Source organism: Chiloscyllium punctatum, chromosome 7, assembly GCF_047496795.1.
Source record: "Chiloscyllium punctatum isolate Juve2018m chromosome 7, sChiPun1.3, whole genome shotgun sequence".
NCBI classification, from domain to species: domain Eukaryota; kingdom Metazoa; phylum Chordata; class Chondrichthyes; order Orectolobiformes; family Hemiscylliidae; genus Chiloscyllium; species Chiloscyllium punctatum.
The window spans coordinates 83,104,972-83,120,399 of NC_092745.1; positions in this window are offsets into that span (position 1 = coordinate 83,104,972).

Below are 15,428 nucleotides of genomic sequence, written 5' to 3' on the forward strand. Positions count from 1 at the left end.
TAGGTATGTCCAAGGCAAAAAAATGGTTAGGACAAAAATTGGGCCCTTGAAGACAGAAACAGGGGAATATATTACTGGGAACAAAGAAATGGCAGAGGAATTAAATGGGTACTTCAGATCTGTGTTCACTGGGGAAGACACAAGCAATCTCCCTGAGGTAACAGTGGCTGAAGGACCTGAACTTAAGGGAATTTATATTTGCCAGGATTTGGTGTCGGAGAGACTGTTAGGTCTGAAGGTTGATAAGTCTCCGGGACCTGATGGCCTGCATCCCAGGGTACTGAAGGAGGTGGCTCAGGAAATCGTGGATGCGCTGGTGATTATTTTCCAGAGTTCAATAGAATCGGGGTCGGTTCCTGAGGATTGGAGGGCGGCTAATGTTGTGCCACTTTTTAAGAAGGGTGGGCGGGAGAAAGCAGGAAATTATAGACCAGTTAGTCTGACCTCAGTGTTGGGAAAGATGCTGGAGTCTATTATAAAGGATGAAATTACGGCACATCTGGATAATAGTAACAGGATAGGACAGAGTCAGCATGGATTTATGAAGGGGAAATCATGCTTGACTAATCTTCTTGAATTTTTTGAGGATGTAACTCGGAAGATGGACGAGGGAGATCCAGTGGATGTAGTGTACCTGGACTTTCAGAAAGCTTTTGATAAAGTCCCACACAAGAGGTTAGTGAGTAAAATTAGGGCGCACGGTATTGGGGGCAAAGTACTAGATTGGATAGAGAATTGGTTGGCTAATAGGAAACAAAGGGTAGTGATTAACGGCTCCATTTCGGAATGGCAGGCAGTGACCAGTGGGGTACCGCAGGGATCCGTGCTGGGACCGCAGCTTTTTACAATATATGTAAATGATATAGAAGATGGTATCAGCTATAACATTAGCAAATTTGCTGATGATACAAAGCTGGGTGGTAGGGTGAAATGTGATGAGGATGTTAGGAGATTACAGGGTGACCTGGACAAGTTAGGTGAGTGGGCAGATGTATGGCAGATGCAGTTTAACGTGGATAAATGTCTGGTTATCCACTTTGGTGGCAAGAACAGGAAGGCAGATTACTACCTCAATTGTGTGAGATATCTCACACAAAATCACAAAAAATTGGGGAACAAGTGTTCATTTTGAATATCCAAAAGTTGTTGTTAAAGTTGCAGAACTCACAAATAGAATCTTGCCATCTTCATCACCATTGAAATGGGTATTGGATGTCATGAAACTGCTGCATCAGGGTGATAAGTATGAACTAATCTCATTGCAGATTTAAGCCAATGACTAAGTAGTGTAAAGATAATCTCGGTGGCATGATACTTGTTAGTTATTACCAACTTTTTGGTTCTGTGGAATCTCATGCCTACAGATTTTGAATGTTGATGGGAGATTTTATGAATATCTAATTTTAAATGTGAGATGTCTTACATTTCCTTTCTGTCTTTATTTCTCTCCTTCTCTTCATTCAATCCTTCTTACCCTATTCTTTTCCCTTATATGATATTAAATTCACTCCTTTAATTCATTTTTCTTCCCAATCTTTAAATCTCATCAAAGAGAAATTCACTATTATCCTGTTCACTCAAATCCAGACAGCTACTTCCCACTTTGCATCGTTATCAGCTCATATTTTAGCAATTCCACGGGCAAACGTTTTTTGAGCTGAAGGGTGCAAAGGCAAGACTATTTAATTGCAGGCATCATTAGGTGCCTTTAAAACAGCTTAAAAATACAGGGTAGACCATTTAGGACAGAGATGAGGAGAAACGTCTTCACCCAGAGAGTGGTGGCTGTGTGGAATGCTCTGCCCCAGAGGGCAGTGGAGGCCCAGTCTCTGGATTCATTTAAGAAAGAGTTGGATAGAGCTCTCAAAGATAGTGGAATCAAGGGTTATGGAGATAAGGCAGGAAGAGGATACTGATTAGGAATGATCAGCCATGATCATATTGAATGGCGGTGCAGGCTCGAAGGGCTGAATGGCCTACTCCTGTACCTATTGTCTATTGTCTATTGTCTAATACTGGAGTGTACTCATTTGCAGCTCTAACAGACAATTATAAGATTCATGCAATGCCTGTAATGATCTTTACATATTGTTTGTGAAAAGCAAAAAAAAGTCTTTCTACTTGCAATTAAAACAACCAATCGTAAAGCAATTTTCCTTTACCTAAATCTTGAAATAACAAGGCATGAGATTCTACACTGCAACCAACATTGTCAGTGCATATATATTTTATCATTTTGTAATATTATACTTAGATTCAACATCTGTATTTAGAATGTCTGTATGAGAAAAGCCAACCTGTCAGGATTGTAAAGCTGCAGGCCAAGTGTCAACAGAATGTCAAAATAAATCATTGTTAAAATTTTACAAACCTATTATGTGCTTGCAACAAAATCTCTGCTGAGACGCAATGAAATATATACGTTGTAAGGTCTTTAATAAATCATTTTTTTCAAAGTCTAAGTAATCATAAGCTATTTTAAATTATTTTCTCTCCCCAAACAGGATCATGTAAATTTTTAAGATTGATGGATTTACTAGTTATGATTTCAAAGGATTAGAACCTTTTTCAGATATTTAGTTTCCTTTTCTATTTCTCACCTCATTCCATTCTTTAGACTCATCCTAGTTCATTGGGAGAAATGATCCTCAATTTTGTGTTTGGAGATAGTGGGCTAGGTTTTGGGGATGCTGGGGAGGGAATTAGAAAACTGCTAACATATATGTAACTCAATGTGTTCCAGCATTTTCCCACTTCAGCCAGGCAGGAGTGAACATACTGGCAGCCACCTGCCCAACAGCATTCAATTGAATCACTTAGAAAGCCAATACATAAGGATTTTCCCAGAGAATTTCTGTTTACCAATACATGGAAAAGTCTCACACTGTGTCCTCATCCATGGTGTGAAGAAGCTGAGAGCACAGTGGGAGGTACAGGCTCAGTGATAGAATCTGTATTCAGTTGCACTCATTAGCTGCAGAAACAGGGCAGGCTGTGAGGTTGCCATGTAGAGCACTTGTTCTGTTGTTACTGAATGCTGTTATTGCTTGGCCAATGTGTGCCAACTGGCTGGAAAGACAATACACTTGACCAAAGCCTCACCCTCACACAGTTACATTTTCCTTCAGACTGGCACAGGAGCAGCTTTTTTCGCTGCAGCATCCCTTTCCGCTGAAGAATAGGGTGGAGAACTTTCCACTGTAACAGTATTCACAGCAGGCTCAACTAACTTTTGTGCAGCCATATGTTCCCCTATAAGGAGAGGGTATGGAATTGGAGATGTAGTGAAAGGTGGTCTAAAAGCAATGGACCAACTATCCTGAGATGTAAGATCACTTCTCTTGAGCCTCAGGCTGTGACAGAAACTGGGTGCAAACATCTGCAGCTTTATGATGCCTGACCATATTTACAGTGGAACATATGGCAACGTATTGCCAGGGTTCAATAGGATAACTGTCATGGAGGTACATTCCCCCTTGCCTACTCCAACCTTCTATCCTGAACTCCTGCAGGAGGGAAAGCACTAGAGATGTGTGTTGGAATGCAAATGTTGGAGTTCAAAAGAGTGGAGATGCTCCCTGGGTTGGCATGAGCGTAAGTGGGCAATTGATACAGTGAGTCCAAGTTTTAGCAGTTCAGTGGGTATTTTTAATGTGCACTTTGCCTTTAAGAAACTTCATCTTTAAGGACTCCAGGTGCTGTGTGCATACCTTGTTGTGACCGCCATCAGTTCAATCTGGCTGGATTGTATAGGTTGCGCTTGAAGAAATCAGCTGTTATGTGGTAATGCCTGTTTTATAACTTTTAATGCATTTTGTTGTTTTAAATGTACGAAGCCATGGAGTTCACCAGTGATTGACTATTGGATCAACAGTAATAACATGTCAGTGAGCATGTGAGCTGCATGGAAAGAGGGGAGTGAGTGGAGTTACTTTGAGAAGTATTGTGTAGGAGAAGCAGGAGGATCAGCATTGGCACCTGACAGTATTGTGCCACACACTTGCTATATCTTCATGAGGTCCTGCATCCTTTTGGTCCATGATCTCCTGCACAGCCACTTCTATCCATGTCTGCTTGGCTGTTTTTCAGACAGCATCCCATTGCAGAGTTCCAGCTCCATCACTGAACCTCTGATTGTGGAAGTTCAAGGGACTGGCCTTCCCAGGTTCTTATCACCATTCTTGCAGTTGTTGCAACTTAAAAAGTCCAAGTGCTGGTGAACTTCTCCAAAGTATGTTATGATCCCTTCAATTAGAAACCATTCTTCTGACAAATGGCTGCATTATCCCTTCTGCCCTTCTGAATTGATTGGGAAGCTCAGAGGCAGGCTCTTGATTGGGATGTTCTGGTAAGGATGTGGAGACCTGCTGTTCCAGAGATTGGGATCCTGACCTGGAAATGGTGCTGATATCTGGGAAGAACATGACAGTGATGAGGTTCTACCCATTGTTTTGATTATAAAATAGTTAAGAGGGCAATAGTCAATTCAGTTTTGGAGAGAGCAAGTCTCAATTCTTTGTACTATCAGTTAATGTCGACCAAAGGCTCTATCATATTAATGCTGCAAAAAGGAAAAGATTTCCACTTCAGACAGAGAATATCTAACAGTGCTGCTATTGTACTCCAACAACATTTCTTAGCCTTCTGAAAGAAAAACACATCCTAAAACATATATCGGGTGCATAATGGCCTGGTATGGAAACAGCTCTACGCAGGACTGTAACAAACTACAGAAGGTTGTGTGCTTAGCCCACTCCATCATGGAAGCCACCCTTCCATCCATGGACTCCCTTCACACAGCTTGCTGCTGTGGAAAGGCTGCCAATATCAGCAAAGACCCTGTAATGATCTCCTACAATCTCTTCTGTCAGGGAGAAGATACAGAAGCTGGAATACACGCACCAGCAGGTTCAGGAACAGCTTCTTCCCAGCCATAATTAGTCTCAAATAATGCTGACCTTGGTAACATTGATCTAGCCTAGCACACACCCTGCGCAATGTAACCTGTATGCCTTTGTCTAGGTCTTTTCATATCTTCTGATCTGTACATCCCTGCTTACTATGATCTGCCTGTGTTGCTCCTAAACAAAGCCTTTCACTGTCTTTCAGTACACATGACAATAAATCAATCAATAAATTTCAGTATGATGTGGAGTTGCCAGTGTTGGACTAAGGTGGACAGAGACAGAAGTCACATGACACTAAGTTATAGTCTAACAGGTTTATTTGAAATCACAAGCTTTCAGAACACTGCTCTTTTGTCAGGTGTGGTGATGCATCATTTACCATATTCAATATCCGTCTGTGACTTTTCTAAATTATAATAAAATGTCAAGGTTCTTTCTTTGTCTTCTTCCGTTTTCAAACTTCCATAAATTTAAACTCACCAAATTCCTGCTTCTCATATGATAATTAAGTCACATCATGTTCAGTTTCCCTATAAGTCATGGAATCATAAAGTCATACAGCATGGAAACAGACCCTTCAGTCCAACTCTTCAAAGCCAAGCAAGTTGCCTAAACTAAACTAGTCCTATTTGCTTGCATTTGGCCCATATCTCTCTAAACCTTTCCTATTCATTTATCTGTCCAACTGTCTTTCAAATATTGTAATTGTACCTGCATCTATCACTTCCTCTGGCAGTTCATTCCACATACAAACTACCTCTGGGTGAAAAAGTTGCCCCTCAGGTCCCTTTTAAATCTTTCTCCTCTTACCCTAAAAATATGTCCTCTAGTTTTGAACTCACCTCCCCTAAGGAAAATACCAGTGTTATTCATCTTAGTTATGCCTCTCACAATTTTATACACCTTTATAAGTTCAGCCTTCAATCTCCTAAACGCCAGTGAAAGAAGACCCAGATTATCCGGCCTCTCCTCAAAACTCAAACCCCCCAAGCACCACAACATCCTTGTAAATCTTTTCTGAATCGTCTCCAATTTAACAATATCCTTCCTATATCAGGGTGACCTGAACTGTACACAGTATTCCAAAAGTGGCCTCACCAACATCCTTTACAATTGCAACTTGATGCCCCAACACCTATCCACAACATTCTAAGCAATGAAGACAAGCAGGCTAAACACCTTTTTCACCACACCGTCTACCTGTGACACAGTTTTCAATGAGTTATGCACCTGAACCTCTAGGTCTCTCTGTTCAATAACACTACTGAGAGTCTTACCATTAACTGTATAAGTCCTGCCCTTGTTCATCTTGTAAAAACTGCAAAATCTCGCATTTATCCAAATTAAACCTCCATCTGCCACTCCTCAGCCCATTGGTCCAAATTAATCAAGAATCCCTTTGTAATCTTAGATAATCTTCCTCAATGTCCACAATCCCAACAATTTTGGTGTCATCAGCAAACTTACTAACTTTATTTTAAAAACTCTCACCCAAATCATTTATATAAATGATAAACAACAGTGGTGGTCACAGGCCTCCAATCCGACAAAACAAACTTTCACCACCACCCTCTGCCTCCTACCTTCAAGTCAATTCTGTAAATTGGCAAGCTCTCCCTGAATCCCATGTGATCTAACTTTACTACCGATTAATGATGCAGAACCTTGTCAAATATCTACTATTTTGCCCTCATCTATCTTTTTGGTCACTTTCTCAAAAAACTCAGTCATGTTTGTGAGACATGATTTCTCATGCAGAAAGCCATGTTGACACTCCCTAATCAGTTAGTGCCTCTCCAAATGCATATAAATCCTATCTGTCAGAATCCCTTCCAACAACTTAATCACCATTGATTTCAGACTCACTGGTCTTCAGTTCCCGGGCTTCTCCTTACAGCCTTTCTTCAGTAAATGCAAAAAAATTAGCCACCCTTCAGTCATCGGGCACCTCACCCATGGCTATACATGACACAAATATGTCTGCTAGGGGCCCCGCAACATCTTCCCTAGCTTCTCACAACATCTTGGGATACACTTGATCAGGTCTTGGAGATTTATCCACTTTTGTGTTTTTAAGAACCCCACAGATTTCCAAATCACTAATGCTATAAGTTTAAAATTTGCATATGTTCAAATCCCAAAGTGGCATTGGCTCAACATATCTCTGCAGTTTTACAATAGTCTGAAAATCTGCTGTGCCTTCAATTCAGGCCTCTTGTATATCCTTATAACTTTCATCCCACCACTGGGGGCTATTCCTTCGCTGCTTTTAGACACTAAGCTCTGGTAATTTCCTCCCTAAACCTCTCTACCTCTCTTTCCTCCTTTAAAAATAGAAGGAGGAGAAGGCGATTCGGCCCATCGAGCTTGCTTCATAATTCACCATGATCATGGCTGATCCTCTTTCTCAGTGCCATACCTCTGCTCTCTCCTCATACTCCTGGACAGGTTTAGCCTCTAGGAATCTATTTCTTTCTTAAATAGCTTCAGTGCCACAGCCTTCTGTGGTAGAGCATTTCATTAGACCAACACTCTTTGAAACTATGACCCTTGTTTTGTAGCGCCAGCAAAGACAAACAGGGAATGCAGATCTAATTGATCCAATCACCCCTCATACAGCAATCCAGGAATCCTAGGAATTGGACAAGTGAACCTTCACTGCTTTCCATCTATGAAAATGTGAGGACTGCAGCTGCTGGAGATCAGAATTGAGAGTGCAGTGCTGGAAAACACAGCAGGTCAGGCAGCATCTTAGAAGGAGAGTCAACGTTTTGGGCATAAGCCCTTCATCAGGAATGAGGCCTGATAAATAGGAGGGGGGGTAGGGTTGGGGGAAAGGTAGCTGAGAACATGATAGGTTGATGAAGATGGGGGGAGAAGGTAATAGGTCGGATAGGAGGGTGGAGTGGATAGATGGGAAAGGTGATGGACAGGTCAGGATGGCAATGCCAAGTTGGAGGCTTTGGACTGGGATAAGGTGGGGGGGGGGAGGAGAAATGAGGAAACTAGTGAAATCCACATTGATCCCATGTGTGCAGGGTCCTAAGATGGAATATGAGGCGTTCTTCCTCCAGTATTAGGTGATAAGGGTTTGCGATGGAGGAGGCCAGGATGTGCATGCCCTTGGCGCAGTGGGAATGGGAGTTGAAGCATTTAGTTATGGGGCGGTGTGGTTGGTTGGTACGAGTGTCCCAGAGATGTTGTCTAAAATGATCTGCAAGCTGGCATCCTATCTCCCCGGTGTAGAGACCACGTCGGGTGCAACGGACACAGTAGATGACGTGAGTGGAAGTACAGGTAAATTTCTATTAGATATGGAAGGATCCTTTGGGGCCTTGGATGGAGGTGAGTGCAGGTTTTGCACTTCCGGCAGTGGCTGGGGAAGATGCCAGGAGTAGAGTCTAGGATGTTGGGGGGTCGTGGATCTGATCAGGGAGACACGGAGGGAATGGTCCCTCTGGAATGCTGATAGGGGTGGGGAGGGAAATATATCTCTGGTAGTGGGGTCCATTTGTAGGTGGCTGAAATGGCGGAGGATGATGCAATGTATACGGAGGTTAGTGGGGTGGAAGGTGAGTACCAGGCGTTTCTGTCCTTGTTGCGTTGGGAAGGGTGGGGTTCAAGGGCGGAGGTGCGGGAAGCGGAGGAGATGTGCTGGAGGGCATCGTCGACCATGTGGGAAGGGAAATGGTGATTTAGGAAGATGGGGGCCATCTGGGATTTTCTGAGGTGGAATTGGTAATCCTGGTATCAGATGCAGCAGAGGCAAAGGAATTGAGAATAAGGGATGGCATTTTTACAGGAGGTAGGGTGGGAAGAGGTGTAGTCTAGATAGCTGTGGAAGTTGGTGGGCTTGTAGTAGATGTTCTTGGTTAGTCTGTTGCCGGAGATGGAGATGGAGAGGTCCAGGAAGGGGAGGGAGGTGTCCGAGATGGTCCAGGTGAATTTGATGTTGGGATGAAAGGTGTTAGTAAAGTTGATGAATAGTTCAACCTCCTCATGGGAGCACAAGGTAACATTGATATAGCAGAGGAACAGGTGGGGGCTGGTGCCAGTGTAACTGCGGAAGGTGGACTGTTCCACGTACCCAATAAAGAGGCAAGCATAGCTGGGTCCCTTCAAGTTTCACAAAATCCTTCCAATAGGAGGGAGACTAGAATTGCACATAATATCCCAAAAGTGGCCTAACCAACATCCTGTACAATTGCAACATGACCTCTCAACTCCTACACTCAATATACTGACCAATAAAGGAAAGCATACCAAACATCTTCTTCACTATCCTATCTAGGTGCGACTCTACTTTCAAAGAACTATGAACCTGCACTCCAAGGTCTGTTTTTCAACAACATTCCCCAGGACCTTACCATTAAGTGCATAAGTCCTGCTAAGATTTACTTTCCCAAAATGCAGCACCTTGCATTTATCTAAATTAAATTCCATCTGCCACTTCTCAGCATATTGGCCCATCTGATCAAGATCCTGTTGTGCTCTTAAGTAATCTTCTTCACAGTCCACTATACCTCCAATTTTGGTGTCATCTGCAAACTTACTAACTATACCTCCTATGGTTTCATCCAAACATTTATATAAATGACAAGAAGCAATGGGCCCAGCATCGATCCTTGTGGCACTCCACTGGTCACAGGCCTCCAGTCTGAAAAACAACTCTCCACCACCACTCTCTCTTCTACCTTTGAGCCAGTTCTGTATCCAAATGGCTTGTTCTCCGTGTGTTCCATGAAATCTAATCTTGCTAACCAGTCTCCCATGGGGAACCTTGTTGTACACCTTCCTGGGGTTCATACAGATCATGGTATTCCTAACCTCTGTTCCTTGCCTACTAAATCATTCTTGATCCATGCCCATATATAATCAAGAATCCCATGTCCTTTGATTTTGCACACTAATCTCTTGTATATGACTTCATCAAAAACTCTCTTAAAATCCAAATAAATTACATCCACTGGTTCTGCTTCATTGATTCTACTAGTTGTGTCATGAAAAATTTCCTGTGAATTATAAAAATCAATTTCCTTTTCATTCATCCATGTTCACTTTGTGCAATCCCATTGATAAAGTCTAAGTGACCTGTTATCACCTCCATTATAATAAACTACAGCTTTTTCCCTACTACTGATGTTAGGTTAATTGACTGATACTCATGTTTCCTTTCTTTGTAAACAAAAAGATTACATTTGCTGCATTCCAGTACACTAAGATTGTTATAGAATCAACAGAATTTTGGCAGATGCTAACCAACCCCTCCACTATTTCCATGGTCACCTTTTTCAGTACCTTGGGACATAAATTAGCAGGCCCTGGAAGCATCAATCTCATCTGATACTGCCTGAGGTTCAGGTAAATTAAGTGTTTCCTGAGGACCTCCTCATTCTGTGAAAAACTTCTCTGCTTTGCTGGTTCTACTGCACGTCACAGTCCAGTCGAAGACACACTGTAACTGTATATACTCATGACTAAGTGTAAGTGTTCAGTTCAGTAGACTGTCCAATTCACAATTTCCAAAGTTCCATTATTGACCCAAACAATATATGTCACCTTCTTCAGAATATACAGTGTTAGAACTCTGCAGTAGCAAAAAATGTCAAAAACACATCATCTGAAATGTATTTGCATTGATGAAAGGTGGTCCTTCATGCTTATCTTCAATTGCGCATGTTTAAATGAACATTAATAGTGCTTATGAGGTCCAAAAAGGCAGATCTGGTGCCAAATTAACTGATTGCTTGATGCTATTATTTGATGCTGACTGACACCATGCTATACCCTGACTTCCTGCCAGCAGAAACCTCCACTTCCTTCAATTCTCTTCCCTCTTACCAATTCAATCATGTTGACATCTTACCAATTCAATCATACAGCCTACACTATAATGCCCAAAGGGATTCAACAATTGAGCCTTATCTGATCTTCAACAAGATCTGTACAGATATTTCTGATTTGAAGTAACTGAGTAATGAAGAGGGTGAGAGATAGCTCAGAAAATTCAGAATAGATCATGGTTGCATCTTGGTACTTCCTGAAGAAGGGCTGATGCCCAAAATGTCGATTCTCCTGTTCCTTGGATGCTGCCTGACGTGCTGCGCTTTTCCAGCAACACATTTTCAGCTCTGCATCTTGGTACTTCACTGGTAAAACTTGTTCAGAATGAAATCAAGCAATATATTTATCGATAGAGGTAGCTCGTGTTCTGTGGAAACATCCTATCTTTTCTTTTGTTATTTTTCTTATATAATGTCCAGTATCAGCTAATGGAAAACATAAATGTATATTAAACCTTAGTGAAAGAAATTGCAATTGAATATGTAACACCAGCTTTCTGCTTGGATGATGCATTTTGTTTTGCAGTAAATGCCATATATCTTGTTTATGGACAGATTACTTTCCCAGAAGTATATAGTCTTTGCATGTCATGAGTACATTGATAATATTCTGTCACCATGATTCTCGTTGAAAAAATGATTTAATCATTTTATTCCAATAGCCACCAAAGGACAGAGCTTATTTAAATATTTCTTCAGCTGGTGTACAACCTGAAGAATTGAATATTTTTCATTTCATACTCTGAATATTTGCATCAAGCATTGCTTGGTCATGTACTGCACAATGCATAGAACAGTTTCAGTAATGCTTCATCAATCTCAGGAGAGAATGCTTGGATATACCAATGTGTCATATTTCATTTCCCGTACGCTGTAGTCACTTCTTTTCACTCTCTATCTTTCTTGTACTTGACATCATCCTCGCATGACCACATAAATCATTAGAGCTTTGTTCTAAGGAGCTTATATCATTATCTAATACTCCTGAAGGACATTATTAGAGTGCTGTAATTCTCTCACTCGCAGAGGTGATGTCTGACAGCAAATTCTTTACTTGCTGCAGGCTGCTAGAGGTTTTAGTTCTCTGTGGGTTAAGGTTGTAGCATAAATAGTGTTTCACATTGTTCTGCTTTACCACTTTTTATTCCCTTGATTTAGCTTTCACCAGAAAGAGATTAAAGAATGTCGGTAATGGTGTTAGCAATAGATGGATGATTTCCCTGCAGTCACAAGTCTTCCCATGCAATGAGCTCTTCCAGTTTCAAGCCTTTCTGCTTATCAGTCTGATGCAATGTTTCAGGCTGTGCTGCAATGCTTTATAAATTGCAAAGATATATTAGTACCTGCTGTCAGTTGGAACAGCTTTTACTCATGTCTTTTTTGTACATTTATTAAATCTTATTATCCAAATATGCATATTAGTCTGGTAAATGGCTAGATAAGTAAAATCCATTAGAGTAACAGAAGGCTTGGTAATTTTGTTCCCCTTCCAATTTATTGCTGGTCATATTTTCCCTTCCTTCCTCTCATGGAGGCAATTTCCCCACTACTAACTTAAATTGGCTGAGACCATTTGTGATAACTTCTGAAATCATAGAACTGGGCACAGGTCAGGAAGTAAATTTGAGCCTTGCCTCCTAAACAAAAAAGTTAACTCCTTGTTGGATAAACTGCTTGGGTACAAATCCACCTTAAACCTCCATGCATTAATTCTTCGTATACATTGTCTGAATTTTCTTTTCATCAGAAAGTGAAATGTTGCCTATTTTGCATAATTATCCAAAATGAATTTACGTCCTATAAATGAGTAAACTATGGGCATTACTTATTCATTAAGGAATTTTCTGTTTGTGGCTGTAATTTGTACAAGCATCAATTCTCCTTTTGCGAACTCTTTTGGTTTGCCAACATTACTATGCTTATCTCAATCACATATCTGTTTGTGCAACTGCTCTTTATATCAGATATCAATGTGTTGGCATATGTTGTGTAGGCGAATGCGTAGGGATCTATCTATGAGCGATGTGCATAGAAATTTCCTTGTAACAGAGTGACTAGTGAATTTATAGATAAACAAGAACATTTCCACCCTAGTTTACATTGATCGATTTTCCAGATTAGCTGGTCTCAACACCTGCTTCAACATTTGAACAAAACTCTCTGCTTTCCCATTTGTGGTAATATGGCATGCTGAACTGGTGCTTTATATTGTCATGCGCATGAACTGTTGAAATTCTTCAGATATAAATTGACAAGGTGTTCAACAAAGTAACTCACAAGAGGTTAGGTCATAAGAGCCTATGGTGTTGGAGGTGGTACATTTGCATGGGTAGAGAATTGGCTCATGGACAAGAAACAGCAAGTGGGGATAATGGGTTCTTTTTCAGGTTGGTGACTCGTGACCAGTGGGGTTCACAGGGATCACTTGGAGGAAAGAAGCAAATGCACTAATAGGATGTTTCCCCTCATGAGAATGTCTAGAAAAGTCTCAGAATAATGGGACACCGACTTAAGATAAATGAAGTGGAATCACTTCTGTCAAATTGTGAGTTTTTAGAACTCTCTGCCACAGAGTGCTATGTGGGCAGAGTCGTTTTGTATATTTAAGGTTGAGATAGATAGATTCTTGATCAGTAGTGGAATCAAAGGAAAGGGCAGGGAAGTAGATGAGAAGGAATGTCGGATCACCTCTGATCCTATTGAGTGGCAAGCAGGCTCAAAGGGCCAAACGGTCAACTCTGATCCCATTTCCTTTGGTCCTTTGATCTCATGGAATACTGTTATCAGGCAGTAACATTTGATGTAATCTATGTCTGCCAAACAATGTAACAACCATCTATTCTAATTTTAAACCTTTCATGGAAACATTTCTGGGCCACTTCACAAAACCATTCATTAGTATCATGCAAATGCACCTTCAAATGAACTTGTAAAACTAACATAGATTTGTTTGGAAGCAGGTGTGCAACAGTGTAAGGATTCCTTCTGATTGTTTTGCTTGAGTTGACTTGATTCTTTTGCTTTAGGGCATAGCTCAATCTGGCAATCAGCCTAGGACTACCAGACAGAACATCTTGCATTTGATTTTATCTTCAGAACTCCCAGATCATATAGTTTTGCACTACACAGCTTGCATGGAATCAATATTCTCATTCCCCATATGAGAACTCCATGCTTATTTGGGATCACTACCTAATGATTGTGGAAGGGTTTCAAGTTCCTTTCTTCTTCCTCTGAAAGCTCGTTTAGCCATCCATTCAAAGTTCACCTCATGAGTTTAAAGAGGATGGTGTTTTTACATGTTTGATTGTGAATTTCTCCTCCAGTGGATGGCAAAACACTAACAGGCCATTCATGACATTTGATTCACATGTCCCTGGATCTGTATTCATATCAGGCAATGCTAACAAGCAATCTGCTTTGAACTCTAATAATCAAAATCAATTCCTGCAGAGTACATTGCCCTCTCTGCATTCCCTGAGTTACAAGTACTAATAACACTTTGTGATAATCCAGTAAAGCAGTGGAACAGTTTATTATCTGTAATAAGTGTGAACTTGCATCTGTATACATGCCTACAAAACATTTGCAGCATTATTACAATAGAGTCATAAAGTTACAGAGCAGTACAGCATGGAAACAGCCCCTTCAGTCCGACTCATCCATGCCGACTAGCTACCCTAAATTAATCTAATCCTATTTGCCTGCATTTGGCCCATATCCCTCTAAACCCTTTCTACTCATATACTCACCCTGCTGTCTTTTAAATGTCATAATTGAACCAGCCTCAATCACTACCTCTGGCAGATCATTCCATACACACAGCACCCTCTGTATGAAAATGTCCCTGAGGTCCCTTTTAAATTTTTTACTCTCTCACCTGAAACCTATGCCTTCTATTTTTGGCTTACCCTACCCTGAGGAAAAGACCCTGGCTATCCACGCTCCTCACAACTCCATAAACCTCTACAACGTCACCCCTCAGCCTCTGGCACGCCAGGGAAAATAGCCCCAAACTATTCAGCCTCTCCCATAGCTCAAAACACTCAATGCTGGCAACATCCCTACATTTAATGTCATAATCAATTCCTGCTGAGTACATTGCTGTCTCTGCATTCCCTGAGCAGCAAGTGCTGATAACCCTTTGTGGTAGTCCAGCAAAGCAGTGGAACAGTTTATTATCAGTAATAAGTGTGAGCTTGCATCTGTATACATGCCTAAAAAACATTTGCAGCATTATTACAATCGACAAAGCTTCACATTCTATCTATGGATCCACCTCTGTCCTTGATAATGTTCTTGATACATACTGTATCAGCTTTTCATCTCCATTCAGACAATGACCTTCACCTGACAAAGGAGCAGCGCTCTGAAAGCATGTGATTTTTAATAAACCTGTTGGACTATAATCTGGTGTCATGTGACTTCTGACTTTGCCCACCCCATTCCAAGACTGGCACCTCCACATCATGACAATTTAACAGAGTATGGCATCAAGGGGCTATCGCAAAACTCAAGTTAATGGGAATGGTGGGGGTAGGATTGTGACCAAAGCACTCCACTAGTTGAAATTGTACTTAATAAAAAAAGATTTTTGCCATTGGTGAAGGCCAACTATCTAAACTAGATATACCAAGAAGGTATGCTTAGCATGAAGCTAGAGATTTAGTCTCCATAA